Source organism: Pogoniulus pusillus, chromosome 27 (genome assembly GCF_015220805.1).
Source record: "Pogoniulus pusillus isolate bPogPus1 chromosome 27, bPogPus1.pri, whole genome shotgun sequence".
In the NCBI taxonomy this organism is placed as follows: Eukaryota; Metazoa; Chordata; class Aves; order Piciformes; family Lybiidae; genus Pogoniulus; species Pogoniulus pusillus.
The window spans coordinates 14,954,683-14,972,807 of record NC_087290.1 but is presented as its reverse complement, the minus strand read 5'-3'; the positions used below and the strand labels follow the sequence as shown (position 1 = coordinate 14,972,807).

The window sequence follows — 18,125 nt, the reverse complement described above, 5'->3', positions numbered from 1 at the left end:
ACTTGGTAGAGTTAAATAATGGCTGGACTCAATGATCTTAAAGGTCTTCTCCCACCAAAACAATTCTGTGACTCTCGGGGTGACAGCAGCCAAACGCTCAGCTGAGCAGCCCTCAGGGGCACAGTAGTTGGTGCTTTCCAGAGGGGGCACACAGGCTGTAGGGATGAAATTAGCTAATTGTCATCACCTGCCCAGAAGAGGACCCAGCTGTGTTTTCCACCTGGCTGCAAGCTATCACTAGAAGGTTCCTGTGCAGCTGGGAGCCTGGCCAGGGTGAAGAGGCAGAAGCAGAAGTCTTGCAGTCACTAGCCCGTGCTCTCATGGAGGACTTCAACTCACTGGATATCTGCTGGAAGTACAACAGGGCAGAGAAGAAACAGCCTGGGAGTTTCCTGGAGCGTGTGGAAGATAGCTTCCTGACACAGCTGGTAAGTGAGCCTGCCAGCAGAGATGCCTCACTCGGCCTGTTTGCAAACAGGACTGGTGGGAGATGTGACAGCCAGAGGCTGTATTGGGATTAGTGACCATAAAATGGTAGAGGTCTCAGCTGTTAGTAAAGTAAGAGTGTGGGATCACAAAAGCCACCACCACGGGCTTCTGGAGGGCTGATTCTGTCCTGCCCAGGACACTGGTTGAGCGAGTCCCTTGGGAGAGAGTTGCAAAGGGCGAAGGGGCCTAGGAAGGCTGCTGGTTCTCAAGGAAGGAAGTCCTAAGGATGCAGGACAGATGCACTCTTCACTGGGTGAGAAGAAATTGGCTGCATAGCTAAGCTCTGTTGCTGTGAACAGAGTCAAATCCAGCTGGCAGCCAGTCACAAGTGCTGTGCCACAGGGCTCAGTGTTGGATCCAGTCTTTAAGACCTCTATCTGGAGGAAGGGATTGAGCACTCCCTCAGGAAGTTTGCAGACACCACCGAACTGGGTGGCAGTGGGAAGGCTCTGCAGAGGGATCTAGACAGGCCAGGTCACGCCGACCCCATGCAATGCTCCGGGCATGGGCAGAGCGGCTGGAGAGCTGCGTGGCAGGAAAGGCCCTGGGGGTGCCGGCTGAGAGCTGTCTAAAGGTGAGCCAGCAGCGCGCTCAGGCGGCTGCCAGGGCAGCCAGATCGGGTACGGTGTGGTGGTGCGGCCAGCAGGCGAAGGGAAGGGATTGTGTCCCTGCGCTCGGCGCCAGTGAAACCACAGCTTGAATACTGCGTTCGGTTTAGGGCCTCTGACTACAGGAAGAACTCTGAGGTGCTGGAGAGTGTCCAGGGAAGGGCAATGAAGCTGGTGCATGTTCTAGAGAACAGGTCCGACGAGGAGCAGCTGAGGCAATGTGGGTTGTTTAGGCTGGAGAAGCTGAGGGGAGGGAAGCCTTACCAATCTCCACAACTACCTGAAGAGAGGTTGCAGTGAGAAGAGGTTTTGTCCCTTTTTGGTAGTAACTAGCAGCAGGACTGGAGAAAATGGCCTCAAGTTTTACCAGGGGAGGTTTAGATTGGATGCTAGGGGGGAAAAAAATTCTGCTGAAAGAGTCAGGCACTGGAACAGGCTGCCCAGGGAAGGGCTGCAGTCTCTGCTCATGGAGGTGTTTAAACACTGGGTACAAAATGGCCCTTAGGGGCTGCAGGGCATAGTGGTGTGGAGTTGATGGTTGGACTTAATGATCTTAAAGGTATTTTCCAGCCTTTATGACTCAAAGCCTTGCTGGACAGAGGCAAAATTTCCAGCAAAAAAGAAATATCTCCAGCAAGTGATTGCAGAATCTTCTCTTTTGGCACATTTTACTGCCAGAAGACAGCTGGGCACTCAAATAGCTTCCTTCAGCAGTCCAAATCCTCCGTGTGGAATGAGCGCTATCTCTATTAATTACTCAGCAATACTCTTCTTTCTCTGGGGCCCGGGGCGCTTTCAGAGTGTTGGATCCTTCTGGCAGGGAACAAGGCTGAATTTTCCAGGCATGCTGTGGCACAATTACTGCTTCCTTTGGTTTTGTTAGACTTTGCTGGCTCATTACCATGTGCATTTTCGTCCTCTCCTCCAAGGGTGATCATTTCTTCCCATTTACCACCCACATGTCAGTATCCAAATGGCAGGGATGGAGGGCTCCCCAGAGTTAGCTACTCTATTGAGCTCCCTGTTATATATTTAGTGATGTCCAAACACAAGCATTTTACATGACAAATCCCATTTCCTGAAGTCCCTAAAGTGATGCAGTAATGGCAGCTAACTGATCTGCACAGCGTTACTGTCAGCTATGCTGTGAATATTCATGGCCCTGTTATTTATTAGCAAACTGTTTGTTGAAGACAGTGGCTTACTGTACCTGTTTGTCCCTCTACTTTTTAGTCAAGCTACACTGATTGTGTACCCAACCCAACTTTTCTTGAGATGTTTAGAATACCCTGGCCTCTACCCACTGAGCTTATTCTGGAACTTTGCACCCCTGAAACAGGACCTGCTTGAGGTAATGACCTCAAGTCACACCAGGGGATGTTTAGATTGGATAATAGAACACAATTCATCACTAAAAGGATTCTCAAACACTGTAAAAGGCTCCCAAGGGAGGTGGTTTAATTCCCATCCCTGAAGGTGTTTAAAAGACACAGAGATGTGCTGAGGAAAATAGTTTAGCACTAGATTTTGTAGTTAGATAATGGTTGGACTTTATGATCTTAAAAGTCTTTTCCAGCCAAAATGATTCAATGATTTTTAACTTGCTATTCCCCCTTTGTCCAAACTTTTGTTTCTTTGATATCATTGTACTCCACAGAAGGCTTTGTACATCAACTGAGGAGTGTAAGAGGTGAGGAGCTATGAAACGTGTTCTGGGAATGGCAGAGAGTAGCTGAAAACATTAAATTACACCCAGGGACAGGAACTGCTCTGAACACCTGAGATAATTGCTCATCAGTGCTATCTGCAGTACAGACCTGAGAGAGCTGCAAGCACTGCGCTGAATATTCATGTGCTGCACATATTGATACCCTGAGAGGGGTTTGGGTTGTGCGATAGAAACCCCTTGTGATACAGAGGCTGGCTGTGTGGGTCCCGTTTGTGTGTGGACGTGGTGCTAAAGAGTTTGCACAGTGGGAAAGCAATTAAAATCCTCTGTGTGTTGCTGTCACCTGCCAACTGATGGAGAGGAACCCATAAATGAAAGAGAAATGACTAGGGAGTCTTAAAAAGCAAGGGGGGGAAAAAGAGTTTAGGGTAATGTTTTAGTGTAATGAAATTCTGTGATTGACTATTTAATTATGAAATTACAGCTAATGTAGCTGGAAATGGGATTTTGAAGTGGATTGCTGTTAAGACACCTTAAGGCTTTACAGTGGTTTAATCCTTTACTCATTTCTATTCTGCTGGGGTTTCTTTTTTCTGTTAGTGCAGCTGAAGAATAAATCTTTCTTACAGAGAGAAATCACACTGACAGTGGGGCTGAAATGCGCCTGGAACGACAATAGCTTGTTACAGCTGAGCTAATCAGGAGACTTCATCACATTTCTCATGCAAAAAGATTTTTCTTCCCCCAATATCTATTCAAAACAGACTTCTTATTGACTACAGCATTAGGAGGGCAGAAGTGAAAATAAACCCCTAACACAATCAAAGCCTACTACCTGAGAATTCTGCCTGTCTGGTCCTGTTTTCTTTAATGCTCAGCCTCTATAGTGAGCAAAATATAATAAGAGGCCTTTGTCAAAGCCTCTCAAGGACTAAGTCCTGTCCAGTTATTTTGCTAATATGCAGTAAAATGGTGGGGGAAAAGCCTCAGGAACTTCAGTTTGATTATCCTGTAAAATAGATGAATTGATTTCCCTTCAGAAAGACCTCAGCAGTTTTAGTTGCTACTTTTGGCTTTTTTCTGGAGGTTTTCCAGGTGACATCAGAAACTGTTTACATTCAGTTCATTTTTTGCTTCTTTGTAGGTTTGCCATGTTTGGTATAACGTACTTTTTAAGAAGCACTGATCAGCAAGGCAAAGTGGTAGAGTTGCCCTTTTTGTGAGACAGCAACTGGAAAGTATTGAGCTCTGCCTAGAGGTTGAAGAGGAACAGATTTAAAGTGTGTGGTAAGAATTAAGGGTCAGGCTAACATGAGTGATGCTGCAGCGGGTGTTAACTATAGGCCACCTGATCAGGAAGAGGAAATGACTGAAGCCTTCTACAGATGCCTTAAAGCAAATTTGCAGTCACATGCCCTGATTAGCATGAGGAGCTTCAACCATCCTGGTGTTTGCTGGGGAGACAACCCAGTGAGGCTCAAACAGCCTGGGGGGTTCCTGCTGTGCATTAAGGATGAGTTTTTCACACAGGTGGTGGAGGACCCTACCAGGAGAGTTTTTGCTGGTTGTTGTGCTAATGAACAAAGAAGATCTGGCTGAGGATGTGAAGATTGGAGACAGCCTTAGCTGCAGCGACCAAGAGATGGTGGAGTCCAGGGTCATGTGAGGAAGTAGGAGGATTGCAACCCTGGACTCCAGGAGAGCCAACTTTGACCTTCATTGGATGGAGAGGCTGAAGAGAGTAGGTTAATATTCAAGCACCCTCCTTGTTCATCCCAATGGGTAAGAAAGCAAGCATGCGAGGCAAGAGACCTGCACAGATGAGCAAGGAGCTTCTAGAAAAACTCAAAAGTAAGAAGGAAGTTCACAGTGTGTGGAAAAAGGGACTGGGTGCTTGGGGGGAATATAGGAAAACTGCCAGAATATGTGGGGATGCTACAAGGAAGTCCAAGGCCCTCTTGGAATTAAATCTGTCAAAGGACATGAAAAATAGCAAGAAGGGCTTCTTCAAGTAGCAGGAAAAGGAACAAGAGATGAGCTCCAGAGATGCCTTCAAACCCCATGTCACTTGAATAAGAGTTAAAAGTATTATAGAATCATTGAATGGTTTAAGTTGGAAGAGGCCTCAAAGCTCATTCATTTCCAACCCCCTGCCATAGGCAGGGACACCTCCCACTAGAACAGGTCACTCAAGGCCTCATCCAACCTGGCCTTGAACACCTCCATGGACAGGGCAGCCACAACCTCCCTGGGCAACCTGTGCCAATGTCACACCCTCACTATAAAGATCATCTTCCTAACATCTAGTTTGAATCTCCTCTCTTCCAGTTTAAACCCATTAACCCTTGTCCTTGTATTTACAAGACCTTGTAAATAGTCCCTCCCCAGCCTTCCTGTGGGCCCTCTTCAGATACTGGAAGGCTACTATATGGTCTTCTCAAAGCCTTCCCTACTCCAGGCTGAAGATTGTTGGTAGTTATTGTTGGTTGTTATCAAATGATGGTTAAGTGAAAGGTATTGCTGGTAGCTAACAAGTGATGGCTTCTTACTTTCCTTGCAGTGCTATCAATAATGCTCTCTATCCATCTGTAGAAGGGCTCCCTTTTGAATATATTTAAGATGGAACACATGCTAAAGCATAACTTTAGATGCCTCAAATACTTCACTCCCATGCTATGGGAATTCCTCCAACTTGCTGGCACGCACTCAGTTGTAATCCAGGGAAACCACTTCAACAGCCAAAGGCATATTTCCACAATAATATCTTGTGTCTTAACAGGGACAATCCTTTGGAGTGCTTTCTAAATCTGCTATCTTATAGAATTCAGTATTTATAAACATGCTGCAGAAATAATATCTTGGTCTAGCTCCCTATCCTGATGCAATTCTGCATAGAAATAGCTTGTAAGGAGGCTTGACATTTTTGAATACAGTTTTGGAAACATACCATTACAATCTCAGAAACTTCAAACTGGGAGCCTCACATATCAGCAGATGGGTATGGGGTCTTTCTCCCCCTAAATTCTCAAGGTCTCCTTACTAGTAATTACTGATGGAAATCTCAGGCTCTCATGACCACTGTGAGAGTTTATTCAGTGAATCCTGACAGTTATTCAAATGATTGCATTCCTAATCTAGAAGTTAGGGTGAATGTGACAGCCTGTGGCATGCACTTGATAAATATCCAGGTTTGGTCACACACAAATTCCATTTTAGCATACACTCATGCATGCTGTGTTTTGTATATATGTGTGTATAAACACCCAAAACAGGTATTTTGTAAACAAAATTAATGTATTTTTTTTCCTCTCAAAAAAAACCCACAAAAAAACAGTGGAAGTAGTGAAATATTGGAGCAAGGGGAGTGTGTTTGGTTACAGAGGTTTAAAAAGAGGCTGTGGTATTTAACATGATAGGAATGTAAGAGTCTTCCGACTTCAGCTGCTGTAGCTGCATCTTCTTTCCCTTGGACACCCTCACAGAATTGCAGAAACTTTCAGGTTGGAAAAGACTCTCAGGATCACCAAGTCCAAACAGTGTCTCTGCTCTACAAGGTGCACCCTAAACCATATCCCCAAGTATCACAGCCAAATGACTTCTAAACACATCCAGGGTTGGTGATTCAACCACCTCCCTGGGCAGCTCATTCCACTGCCTGACTCTTGATGGGGAAAAAAAAACCCTTCCGAATGTCCAGACGAAACCTACCCAGTTCCAGCTTGTTCTGTCACTATTTACCTGTGAGAAGAGACCAGCAGCAGCCTCTTCACAATGTCCTGAGTAGAGACCAGCACCAACATCTCCACAATGTCCCTTCAGGTAGCTGTAGACAGTGATGAGGTCCTCTCTCAACTTCTCCTTTTTCAACTTAATCAGCCTCAGCTCCCTCAGTTGCTCCTTGTAAGATTTATTATCCAGGCCTTTCCCCAACTTTGTTGCCTTCCTCTGCACTCACTCCAGCACCTCCAAATTCCTCTTGTAATGAGGTGCCCAAAACTGATGCTGTACTCAAGATCTGGCCTCACCAAAGCAGAGTACAAGGGGACAGTCACCACCCACAGAGTCTATAGTCAGCTGAGGTGCCAAAGTCAGACCAAGTAGTAAACCTGTGCTAAAGGATGAGGACTATCCTTTGGTGAAGACCTCAAGATATATTGCCTTTCTTTCCTCATGGTTTGGTCAGGAAATGTGATAATATATTTTTTTTTCTTTCATCCTATGAGTTTGACATAAAAATTTTAGCCACCAAACCAAAAATTGCTTCAAAACCAAACTAATCAGGACTCTTTATGAGAAACAGCAGAGTTCATCAGAAAGCTGCAACTTCTCAGGCAGATCATATGCACCAAACTGAATTTAAGAAACAAGAAGTCTCAAAGCTTAAAAGTCAGGGGGTGCCACCGTTTGGAAAGCTTGCTCAACTGACATGCTGGCTTTGCATATGAGGGCTGTCACGATCCATCTCACCAGCAGATTTCTCCTGCAGCAAACCTTCAGCAAAAGAAGTTATTGTGCATATGCCCCACGTGTATTTGTTGGCTAGTGAACGAACAGGGCAGTGTGTTTCTTTCCTGGGTGTATGGATTCTACCCTCCCCATGGCAAAACCCTGCAAGAAGCTTTGCTTCCACGAGTTTTTAAATTAAGCTTGCTGTCTTCTTAGTATGAAATGATATTTTCATTCAACAACTGACCTGTAAGAAATGACATTTTAAACAGTCTGCAAAAATACCCTGATAAAAAATGAAATAGGTTGTGGCTATCTGAAAGAAATGATGCAGATAGACTGAGATTATTTTTTTTAGATTGAAAATATTGAGTACCTCTTTTGCATAAATCAAATTATATTGATCTACATATAGAAAGCCTAGCTCTGACCACTGAGATATAATAAGAGTAGTAGTAATAAACAACAAATAACTGTTCCTTTCCCAGGTCTGTTCCTATCTGTTACTTGGCTATGTGAAGCCAGCTTTTCAGAGGTGACCATGAATTCACAGAATCACAGAGTTAATCAGGTTGGAAAGGACCTTAAAGATCATCAAGTCCAACCTGAAACCATCTAATTAACTAAAGCATGGCACTAAGTGCCTCATTCAGTCTCCTTTTAAACACCTTCAGGGATGGTGACTCCACCACCTGCCCAGGCAGCCCATTTTAATGTAAATCATTCTTTCTGTGAAGAACTTCTTCCTAATATGCAGCCTAAACCTGCCCTGGTGTGGCTTGAGTCTGTGTTCTCTTGTTCTGTCACCAATTGCTTGGAAGAAGACACCAACCCTCACCTGGCTACAACCTTCCTTCAGATAGTTGTAGAGAGCAATGAAGTCTCCTCTGAGCCTCCTCTTCTCCAGGCTAAACACCCCCAGCTCCCTCAGCCTCTCCTCGTGCTCCAGCCTCCTCATCAGCTTTGTCACCCTTCTCTGGACACATTCCAGCACCTCAACATCTTCTTTAAATTGAGGGGCCCAGAACTGGACACAGCACTCAAGGTGTGGCCTAATCAATGCTGAGTATAGAGAAGGAACTACATCCCTGGTCCTGCTGGCCACACTATTCCTGATCCAGGCCAGGATGCCACTGACATCATTTGAAACCCTGGTATCTAGATTTGCAGATACAATGAGCAGGGCTGGAGGCAGCCTATTCTGTGCATATATTGATTTTTGTATCTGTTCACTGGGTAGAAGCTATTTATTAAAAACTGTAATTGGCAGCAATACCACAGAGACCCTGTATGAAAGCTAATTGCTCTGGTTTCAGAAGAAACTGTGAGCAGTGGGCAGTAATTGCAGCTGGGGGCAGTGGCAGCAGAAGCAGGAGGGCTGGCCATGCTAGGTCTCCTGCATATGGAGATCTTCACATGCACCCTGTGGAAAACCTGTGTGTGATCAGACAATTAAAGGCTGCATCTTCGTGTGTATGTGTAAGAGAGATGAATTCAGACCCCTCTCTATGCCTTTGGTTTTACACATCCCAGCTGCTGCCTGCTTCTTTGACTATTATGATATTCTTAATAGCACATATGTGTGTATTATCTGAAGTAATGGAAAGGACAATAAATCTGTTTCCTTTGTGCAGCCTCATGGAAGAGCTGTGGGTCCACCATAGACGTCTCCAGGGATAACAGTGCAGTGGTGATGAAGTGTAGCAGCTATGAATTGTTGTCCTCTTATGTGAAGTAAAACCAATGAGGGATGCAGTATGCCCACTGGAAAACAGTGAGCCTGGGACTTCCATCCATCCTCTCTGCCACTATTTTCCACTCATCCCTGTTTTGGTCCATCTCAGCCTTCCTACTGGCACTCTCACTCCTGCCTAGCCCACCCCAGCCTCCACATCCCAATCTAACATTTAGGATCTGCACACCTTGGCTGTGCTCCATCAACAGATGGGAAACCTTCCTGAGATGGGAACATGCTTTGTAGCACCAAGCAGATAGTGCATGTAGTGGCTGCTCAGCCCTGGAAACTCCACAAGATGTGATGTGGCAGAGCTTTTGGAAACTTCATCTCTCACTTCATACTTGTTCTACTGACGGCAAGAGCAATATGGGATCATGAAGAAGCCCCTTCTGCCCTGTTTGAGTTGCTACTCTGACACAGAATGCTGCAGGTTTTCTAAAAGGTCAGCAGAAAAAAAATACACTTCCTATTCACAAGCCTGTATTTTTGGAATCAAGGGAATTGTATTGTCTCAAGCTTTTAATTTGAAAAAGAAAACAAGAGTCTCCTTTAAAGAAACCCCCCAATATTCATCTAGATGGCTAATACCAGCCCTGGCTCTGCAAGAGCTCTGTGCTCTTTGGAGGCAATGATAAGCAATTTCAATAATGGTTGGTATTATCTGCCCTGCCTCCAAGAGAATTGAATGCTTAATGTGAGAGTACAGCACCATTATTCAGCTGCTGCTGAAACATGGGAGAGGCTGCTGTTATTCTGTGTTTGAATTATGGGGCATGAAGATTAATGATGTGCAAATTAGCAGCATTCTGCTGCGAGTAGCTTTTGCTTTCATTTGCCACCATCATCCTTGAATGCCAACATCCGCTTGCCTTTATAAAGTTCAAATGATATATTAAACACTAAATTAGGTGTTGACTCATATAATTTTCCATGCTGAAATGCATCTAATACAAAGGAAGTTTTTTGCTTCTGTGAACCTCTGCTGCCCCTTTGTCAAAAATTTCGGTCAGTTAACGTTCACAATGTGCAGCTCTTATTGAAATTGCAGAGCTTCATGACTCTCCAGGATGCTTTAGCTATTCAGTGAGACACAAGCTATGAATACTCTCTGCAGGGTGGGCTGCCTTCTCAGTAATTCTCACCTTAGCATTATCATTTTCTGGTTTTGCTGCATTCCTTAGGGAAAATGATTTTTTTTTTCACCTGGGGGAGAAATAAAGAGAATTACTGCTTGGAGTGTCACAATGCATTTTTTACCTTGCATTGCAGCAAAGAAGCATCAGTGGTTTTTTCTCTGATTGTGTTGTCTCATGCAAACAGACATATTTTCCATTAATCTCTTTGTTAATCTTTGCTATTTAGTAAATTATTTATTTAAATTCCAGGGCATATAGTGTGTGTCCACATACGGTGGTGGAAAATTCCTGGAGCTTTGAGTTTTACCCTCAGCTTCAAGAAGGACATAGAACTGCTTGAGGGAGTCTGGTGCAGAGCCACAAAGATGATTAAAGGAAGGGAACATTTCTCTTATGAGGAGAGACTGATGGAGCTGAGGCCGTGCTGCTTGGAGAAGAGGAGCCTGAGGGGTGACCTCATCAATATTTATAAATATGTAAAGGGTGAGTGCCAAGAAGATGGAGCCAGACTCTGCTGGGTGATGCCCAATGACAGGACAAGGGGCAATGGCTGGAAGCTGAGGCATAGGAAGTTTCATGTAAAGATGAGAAGGAATTTTTCCCCTGTGAGTATGACAGAACATTGGAACAGGCTGCCCAGGGGGGTTGTGGAGCCTCCCTCTCTGGAGATACTCAAAACCCACCTGGATGTGTTATTGTGTGATCTGGTATAGGTAATCCTGCTCTGCAGGGGGGTTGGACTGGATTGATCTTCCAAGATCCCTTCCAGTCTCTGACATTCTGTGATTCTTTAAGAAATATCTTGCTCTCTGAAAAGAGTAATTAATTTTACTGGTCTAAGGACTACTCAAGTTTGTTAAGGCTAGCAGGATATGCTTCCTTATGCTTTAATCCTTTTAAAGCAAATAGCTGCTGCTCATGATGCATCTTGTAAGAAAAAAAATGCTTTAGGTGTTAATGTTTTTCCTCATCTCTGATATTTTCCTTTGAACAGTGTTTTGCCCTGTTCTGCACTCTGTGGGTAGCTTTATCTGGGGTACTGATAGTGGACAATCTCTTGTCACTTGCCTTGCTTTGGCTGTTGTGAGTCTCCTGCAAAGCACCTCTCTTTCATCTTCGCTGCCTTTGGATCTGCCTGCCTTAGGAGATTATATGGTGGCACAAATACTCAACCACTTCTTTGCCTCTGCACTCTCTGACCCTAATACTAACACATCATATGAACCCTGTGCTTGGCTACTTGGACCCTGCTCAGGTTTGTGCCAGCTACGTCTCTGTCCCTGCCTGATTTAAAATATCAGAGTTGAAGTAAGTTTTTAGTTAACTATGGCAAGAGTCAAAGTGTTAAACTGCTGACCTAAACCATGCTTTGGCCAGCTCTTCAGTGATTTGCAATAATGACTTCTAAAAGTCTCTGACTGAGCTTAAATTCTTCCTTCATCACAGATGTTTGTGGGTAGTGCAGCTTTTAAAATGTCTTGGAGTCGCTTAAACATCGCACAACCAAGAGATGGAGAAGGAGCATATATCCTGATACTTCTTTCATGCTCTGGAGAAAAGATTATCATTAAGGTAGGAAAGTTTCAGCTTTAGGAAATGTGGAACATATTTAAAGCAATTTTTAAAATGAAAGTGAATATAAATTCCATACAGGAGAGACTCTACCTGAGACACTCAGTCAGAGGCGATAATGAACTTAAAAGCAATTACCTGGATTTAATATTTGCTTTTGACTTTATGGAATGCAAAAAAATCCAAACCCAAAAATGTAATTTTCTGTCAGAAAGAGAGGTAGTTCATATTTAAAAATCACATGGATAAAACATTGCAGTTGGCATGCTTCCAGGCCCTCGTGAATCATTTAGGTCAATCTGATTGTATATTAAAATGTGTTCTATGAATTGTTAATTGCCAGTTGTCACTTTAGAATCTCATTTGCAATGTGCTGTGATGATCCGAACTACCCTTTGTTTCTTAGTGTATATTTAACTTAAAGAGTGGCTGTAACATGCTGCAGCTGCTCATACGGTTTGAAAGGGTGTGGGATAATGACTGAAAATGTATGCATCCTCTGAATGCATGAACTAAGTGCAAAATATCTTTAAAGTCACTTGCAAAAACTTAATTAAAACTCACAACATGCACAGTTCCGTCAATCACCTGCTGGACAAACTTTGTTCCCTCTGGTTTTCTCAAGCAGTTGGATGCCTGAGTCTAGTAATCTGAAAGTAAGCAGCAGCTACAGGGCAGGCAGGAGACATAAATTAATACCTGCAGAATTTCATTTAGGTTGTTTCTTTTGGTTTAAGTCTGGCATCTCCAAAGTATTTTAAAGTCTCTAGGCTGTATGGTAAGCTACGTCATTCCCTTCATTCATGGCTGTTGTGTTGTCTTCTGGTGTTAATGATGGAAACTCATTCTTATTACTGCTGCTTGTGTGTTTAGACCCTGTGGGACCAAACTAACTGAAGTGAGTGAGTTACCTGAGTTCTAATCTTGGCCTAATTATAAGTGGGTATAGAGCAGAATGAGTTTTAAAAGTGGTATTGATCTTTAAATGCTAAGTGAGTGGCCATCAGGTTACAACTATTATCCAGCAGTGCTGGATACACAAATCCTTGGCTATTGCTTAAGACCAGACAGAAAACAGACTGCAGCAGTTTAAGATTGCTATTTTGGAAGATGTTGGGATGAGCCTCAGCCCAGTATGTTTCTTTTAAAAGACTTATTTTAATGTATCTAGGAAACAAAAACCCAAAGCAAACCTGGGCACCTGGGCCTCAAAGCTTCCTACAAAAAGGTGATCATCTCTTCAAGACATTGTACAGACCTGCGTGTGGGAGACAACCAACAGCATCTCATGGCAGACAGATCTGCAGGATCTAAAGTGAAAAGTGCCACTTCAGTCATGCCACTTCAGTAGCCCTTCGGAGAAGCTGAGCAGCTTCTCTCAAATTAAGGTAATAACTGAGAAACTGGTTTTCTGTAATGTGTCATTAGCTTTGAGTACTCACATCAGCATTTCTATTGGTTCAGAAGGAAAAACAGCAGTGCTTACAGAAGCATTTTGGCAGTCTTCTTGTCTTAATTTTTTTGTTTAGATCACTTAATCTATGATCTAATTTTTAGTTAAATCACTGGAATCATATGTTGCTGTACTAGTAAAGACAGAAGAGTATACTCCTAGCAGAGCTGATTCTGAATCAGTAAATCAGAAAATAGCCATAACAATGACTTGAAACGACCCTGTAAGAAAATATAGTGTCATAACCAGCCTGAGTCCTGTCCTGCATGCATTGCTCTATTCCACCTGGGTCAGAGCTGAAATGATTTAGACTCCTGGTTATACACATGTATAAAAATAACTCTAATTTGCCAGAAGGAAGGTGTATTGTTTGATTTTTTTTCTCCATGGGGTGAGCAGGGCCAGAAATTAGAAGAAAATATGCTTCCTTTGGTAAAATGATGTGGGTATTCTGCACAAGTGGGTGAAACGCTCACATCTTTGGAGCAGAGCCTCTCTGTAAGTGTTAGCTCCCTTTATTAAGCTCAAGATGTTGCCAGGGTGTGGACTCATTTTTCCTCATCAGATGTGTGTTTGTTTGCAACACCAAAAAGAGTTCGTGCACCTCTGGATGCAGATGGAGTTGTTATACTTTCAGTCAGTGTCTTAGTGACACACACACACAAAAGTATTAGTTAATCTGTGTGAATTAAAAATCAGACTGATAAGATTCTAACCTGTATCTCATGGCTGCTAAGCAACTGATGCTTTCATCTCATGCAAATTAACACTAATTAACATAGACACACTCTTCCTGCCAGTATACATTCAGACATCACTCAGGACAAACCAGCCAAACACATTTATTATCATGTAAATTTAAATATATTATAGAAATGTCAAAATATTAGCTGGGAACATCAATTCCTACAATTTAACATGAAATGAAATAAAAGGCAGCAGTCATCTTTCTGCAAGTCCTCCCACAATATCACAGGAATTCTTTTCCCCACAAAATTGTTTGAAATGTCCTCATGCATTTGGCTGGCAGGAAGTCAGAAAATATCTGTATTTCTATATCCCTTTCTTAACTGCTTTTCTAATAGAAGTACAAATTGGCAGGATGTACTTCTGTATTAGAGATCATCCAGCATTGGCTGGATGATGCCTTCAGACACCTAAAAGCACTTAATGAGTAGCAATGTTCAATGTCATGCTTCTGTCAGTGTCTGGAGGGTACACGTGATATTAAAGGCATCCTTCCAACCAGCAATGTAAGCGAAGGGTTTAGGTGTGAGATGTTCCTCTGACATCCTGGCTCTGTCTTCCATTCGCAGAAGGCACTGCACTCCTGCTGCTGGTGCCTATTGCAGAACAGTGTATTATTTCTACTGGAAAACCAGGCAGCAATAAGGAAAGTGCAAACCAAATTACACTGGGTTTTGTTTCTGAATGCAAAGCATGGCAAAAAAAAGGGCAGCTTTTTGGCAAATTCATAAATACAATGCTTTGGCTTTTTCTAACTGATTAAAACAGCACACTGATGAGCATTTGTACCTTGGTGTGCACCCTCGTGTCACCTGCTGCTGCACTGTTCACTCTACTGCAACTTTTTTGCAATATATTGAACTATATTGCAAACTCTATTGCAAGATTTTCTGTGTCCAAGCATTCTCATACATGGATTTTCTTCTTTTTCTCTTCCTCCTGTATATGTAATGAGCAGCACAGATCTTCATTCCTGAGAGAAAGATATTTGTGCATAATTCTGAATAGCTGAGCTATTTCTTGATGAGGGATGTGGGGAATGTTGAAGCCTTCCTGGAAACAGGTGGTTGAAAAGTTAAGAAATAAAGCTCCAGATGAATTGGAGCTAATCAACTGATTGTGTGTCTGATCAGCACAAATTATCTGGCCCTGTGATTTTCAGTTGCTAGGTAGCTGGTTAATGACATTCCTGAAACTATATGATGAATTAATCTCTGACTGATGGATGTGTAAGTAATCAATGCTTGGAAAAGCCTCTGGTTTCTTGACCTGTGGAAGGAATGCATGCAGGCACAAACAACTCTTTATCTCTAAGGAATGGTTTGAAGTTGATAAAAGATGTCTTGCAATGCCACAGGTACATTTCTTCCCAGAACCACTACAGTTTATCAGCAGGATTGTACAATGGAGTCAGTGGTTGCTCTAAATACTTGTATAACACTGAGCAGTGTTGTGCAATTTCACTGCTGGGAGGAACAACCACAATGCAAATGAGCCTTAAAGATCAGTGTGCAGATGCAAGGGGGAAAGCAATCTGGATATGTTCATGTGATGTTGTCCTGAAGTAAACAAAAGTGAGAGGGTAACAAGACATTTTGAAAGCAAATGTGCTAGTTGAACTTCATTTGTTGCTTTTGTAATAATTTTCATTTATTTAGTCATTTATTTAGTGATATAGGCAGAAAAAGAAAGACTGCATTAATGGGATTTGCTGCTGGCACAAAGTTGGGAGTGTTTATCTGTCTGCGGATGGAGGAGTAACAGGCAGCAGGATGGAAAAGAGCTGTTTGCACTAATAGAGGAGTAATGAGAAAAGTAATTGGTGTTAGATATGCATGTACTTTGGCTGAAAATTAGAAGGTATCCTGCTGTCAGAAAGCTGAGATTTTGGAGTAATCTTCCTGTAAGCGTAATGGAGGAAAAACTATTGTTGAGATAGATGTTGGTCAACTACAAAAGTACTTAGACTATTGCCTGGCAGCTATTGCCTTGATGATGCTGGAGACCCTTCCAGCATCCTTAAGCTCCTGTGCTGCTAGTTGCATTGTCTCAGCTCCCCATGTAATTTGAAAAGCTCATCATGAGCTGGCAGTGTGTGTGCACAGCCTAGACAGCCAATCATGTCCTGGGCTGCATCAATAGAAGCATGGCCAGCAGGGCAAGGGAGGGGATTTCCCCCCTTTACTCTGCTCTCATCAGACCCCATCTGGAGTACTGTGTACGGTTCTGGAGCCCCCAACACAAGATGGACATGGAACTGTTGGACCAAGTCCAGAGGGGGGCCATGAAGATGATCAGAGGACTGGAGCAGATCTCCTACTAGGAAAGAGAAGTGTTTGAGGAGACCTAATAGTAGCCTTTCAGTATCTGAACAGGGCCTACAGGAAGGCTGGGGACTATTTACAAGGTCTGGCAATGACAGGATGAGGGGTAATGGATGGTCTAGTTGACTGGATAGGGCTGGGTGCTAGGTTGGACTGGATGATCTTCGAGGTCTCTTCCAACCTGGTTGATTCTATGATTCTGTGGTTCTAAACTGGCAGAGGGGAGGTTTAAACTAGATGTTAGGAAGAAGTTCTTTGCAGTAAGGATGGTGAGACACTGGAACAGGTTGCCCAAGGAGATTGTGACTGCTGCCTCCCTGGAGGTGTTCAAGGACAGGTTGGATGAGGCCTTGAGTGACCTGTTCTAGTGGGAGGTGTCCCTGCCTATGGCGGGGGGTTGGAACTGAATGATCTTTGAGGTCCCTTCCTAAAGCATTCTATGTAACTATGCAACACTGTGCTTTCAAGAGGAAACATAAGTAGGAAAGCTGCATTTTCCTTTGTGAGCCTGTAACAGAGTAAGCCATGAGTAAATAATAGACATAGAGAATATAGATGCCAAACCTTCTTTCTATACGACCTGTCTTAGGTTATTGTACTGAAAGTTGTGTTATTAGCTAAGGTAGTAAAATCTTTAGCCAGAGTGGCAGAGGCATTGGCAAGCCCAAATACCTCTGAAAAAATCATATTATCATCCTTCTATGATGATGATTCTATCATCCAGCTAAGCATGATCATGTGGAATTTCAGTGCTTTCTCTATGAGGCAGTTCTTCAAAACTTTAAATCACAAAGTGATGTTTTGACTTATGCTAAAGAACATTGTTATTGTCGCACTCAAAATGCAGTCCAGAAGCTTGCACTACACTCAGTCTTCAGGGAAGGCCTTTTAGTAAGCAGTCAGGCATCATCACTTCTCCAATTGATAAAAATAGGAAGAATCTTTGTCCTGTATTTATTTACTGGTTGTTATCTTTTACCAACTGTCTGTCATTGATCAGGGAAGATGTTAAGTCCTCTTTGCTTGTCTGACACATTCTGAAGGTACTGAGACCTACAGGATTTAAGCAAAACAGCAATGCAAAATACATATCTCTCTGGTTGAACAGGGAGAGAAACAAAGTTGGGCTGATAAATGAGCTTGGGCAAGTTAAAATACCTGTTTCAAATAGGAAGAGAAAACCAGAAAGAAAGAGATTGAAAGTAGAGGGGTTTTCTTTTAGTTTATTATTTCCTCTGTTAATTTCTGACAGCAGACTGGAGGCCACCATAGCATACAAGACCTGTTATTTTTTTCATGATCCAAATGATAGCAGATATGACAAATATTGAGGAAACTCATTTTTGAGGTTAATATACTGGATAGATTTGAGGAAGGAAAAAGCTGTACAATGTGGATCTTGGCTTAAGGACTGTGTAAGTGGCTTTGGGTGGAGCAGAAATGTCTAAAAAATTGAAGAAAGCCCTGGCTTTTCTGAGATCTAAAATCACAATAACAAGAAAAGGTAGAACATACCTAAATGCTAGGAAAGACCTCTGGTCTGCAGCTGGGCAGTAGCGCACTCATTTCGTTACTCATCACTAAAATTAGTTGTCAGCCTTTCCAAGTTTACCAGCAGAGATTAGTTGCTCTCCACAACAGGATATGTCACTGAAGTTCCTTGTCAGCCTGACCCTTTTCCATATATTGCCTCTAGCCTGAAGCTTTTCCATGTTTTGTCTCTTGTCAGCCTGACCCAGTCCATATTTTGTCTTGAGTCCTGTTTTTCACTGTTCCCCCTGCCTTCCTCCCCTCCTCCCCAGAACACTACATGTCTCTACAAATTGAATGTTTTGCTCCCTCAATGACAGATGATATGAGGTTGGAGACTGTAGGAATTTCTGTACATCTAAGCTTTCTAAACCAGCAACTTTCACCAGATGTTCTTCTTCATTTCTCATCCT

General features: G+C 42.9%; 1 long non-coding RNA gene across 1 annotated transcript; it reads left to right on the top strand.

Annotated features, from left to right (window-relative positions):
- The first annotated feature begins 293 nt into the window (after window positions 1-293).
- LOC135187480 (uncharacterized) lies at window positions 294-9,581 on the top strand. The gene is made up of 3 exons (XR_010307344.1): window positions 294-428; window positions 3,911-4,617; window positions 8,847-9,581. It is a non-coding gene; the product is annotated as an uncharacterized LOC135187480 (long non-coding RNA).
- Window positions 9,582-18,125: the final 8,544 nt, after the last annotated feature.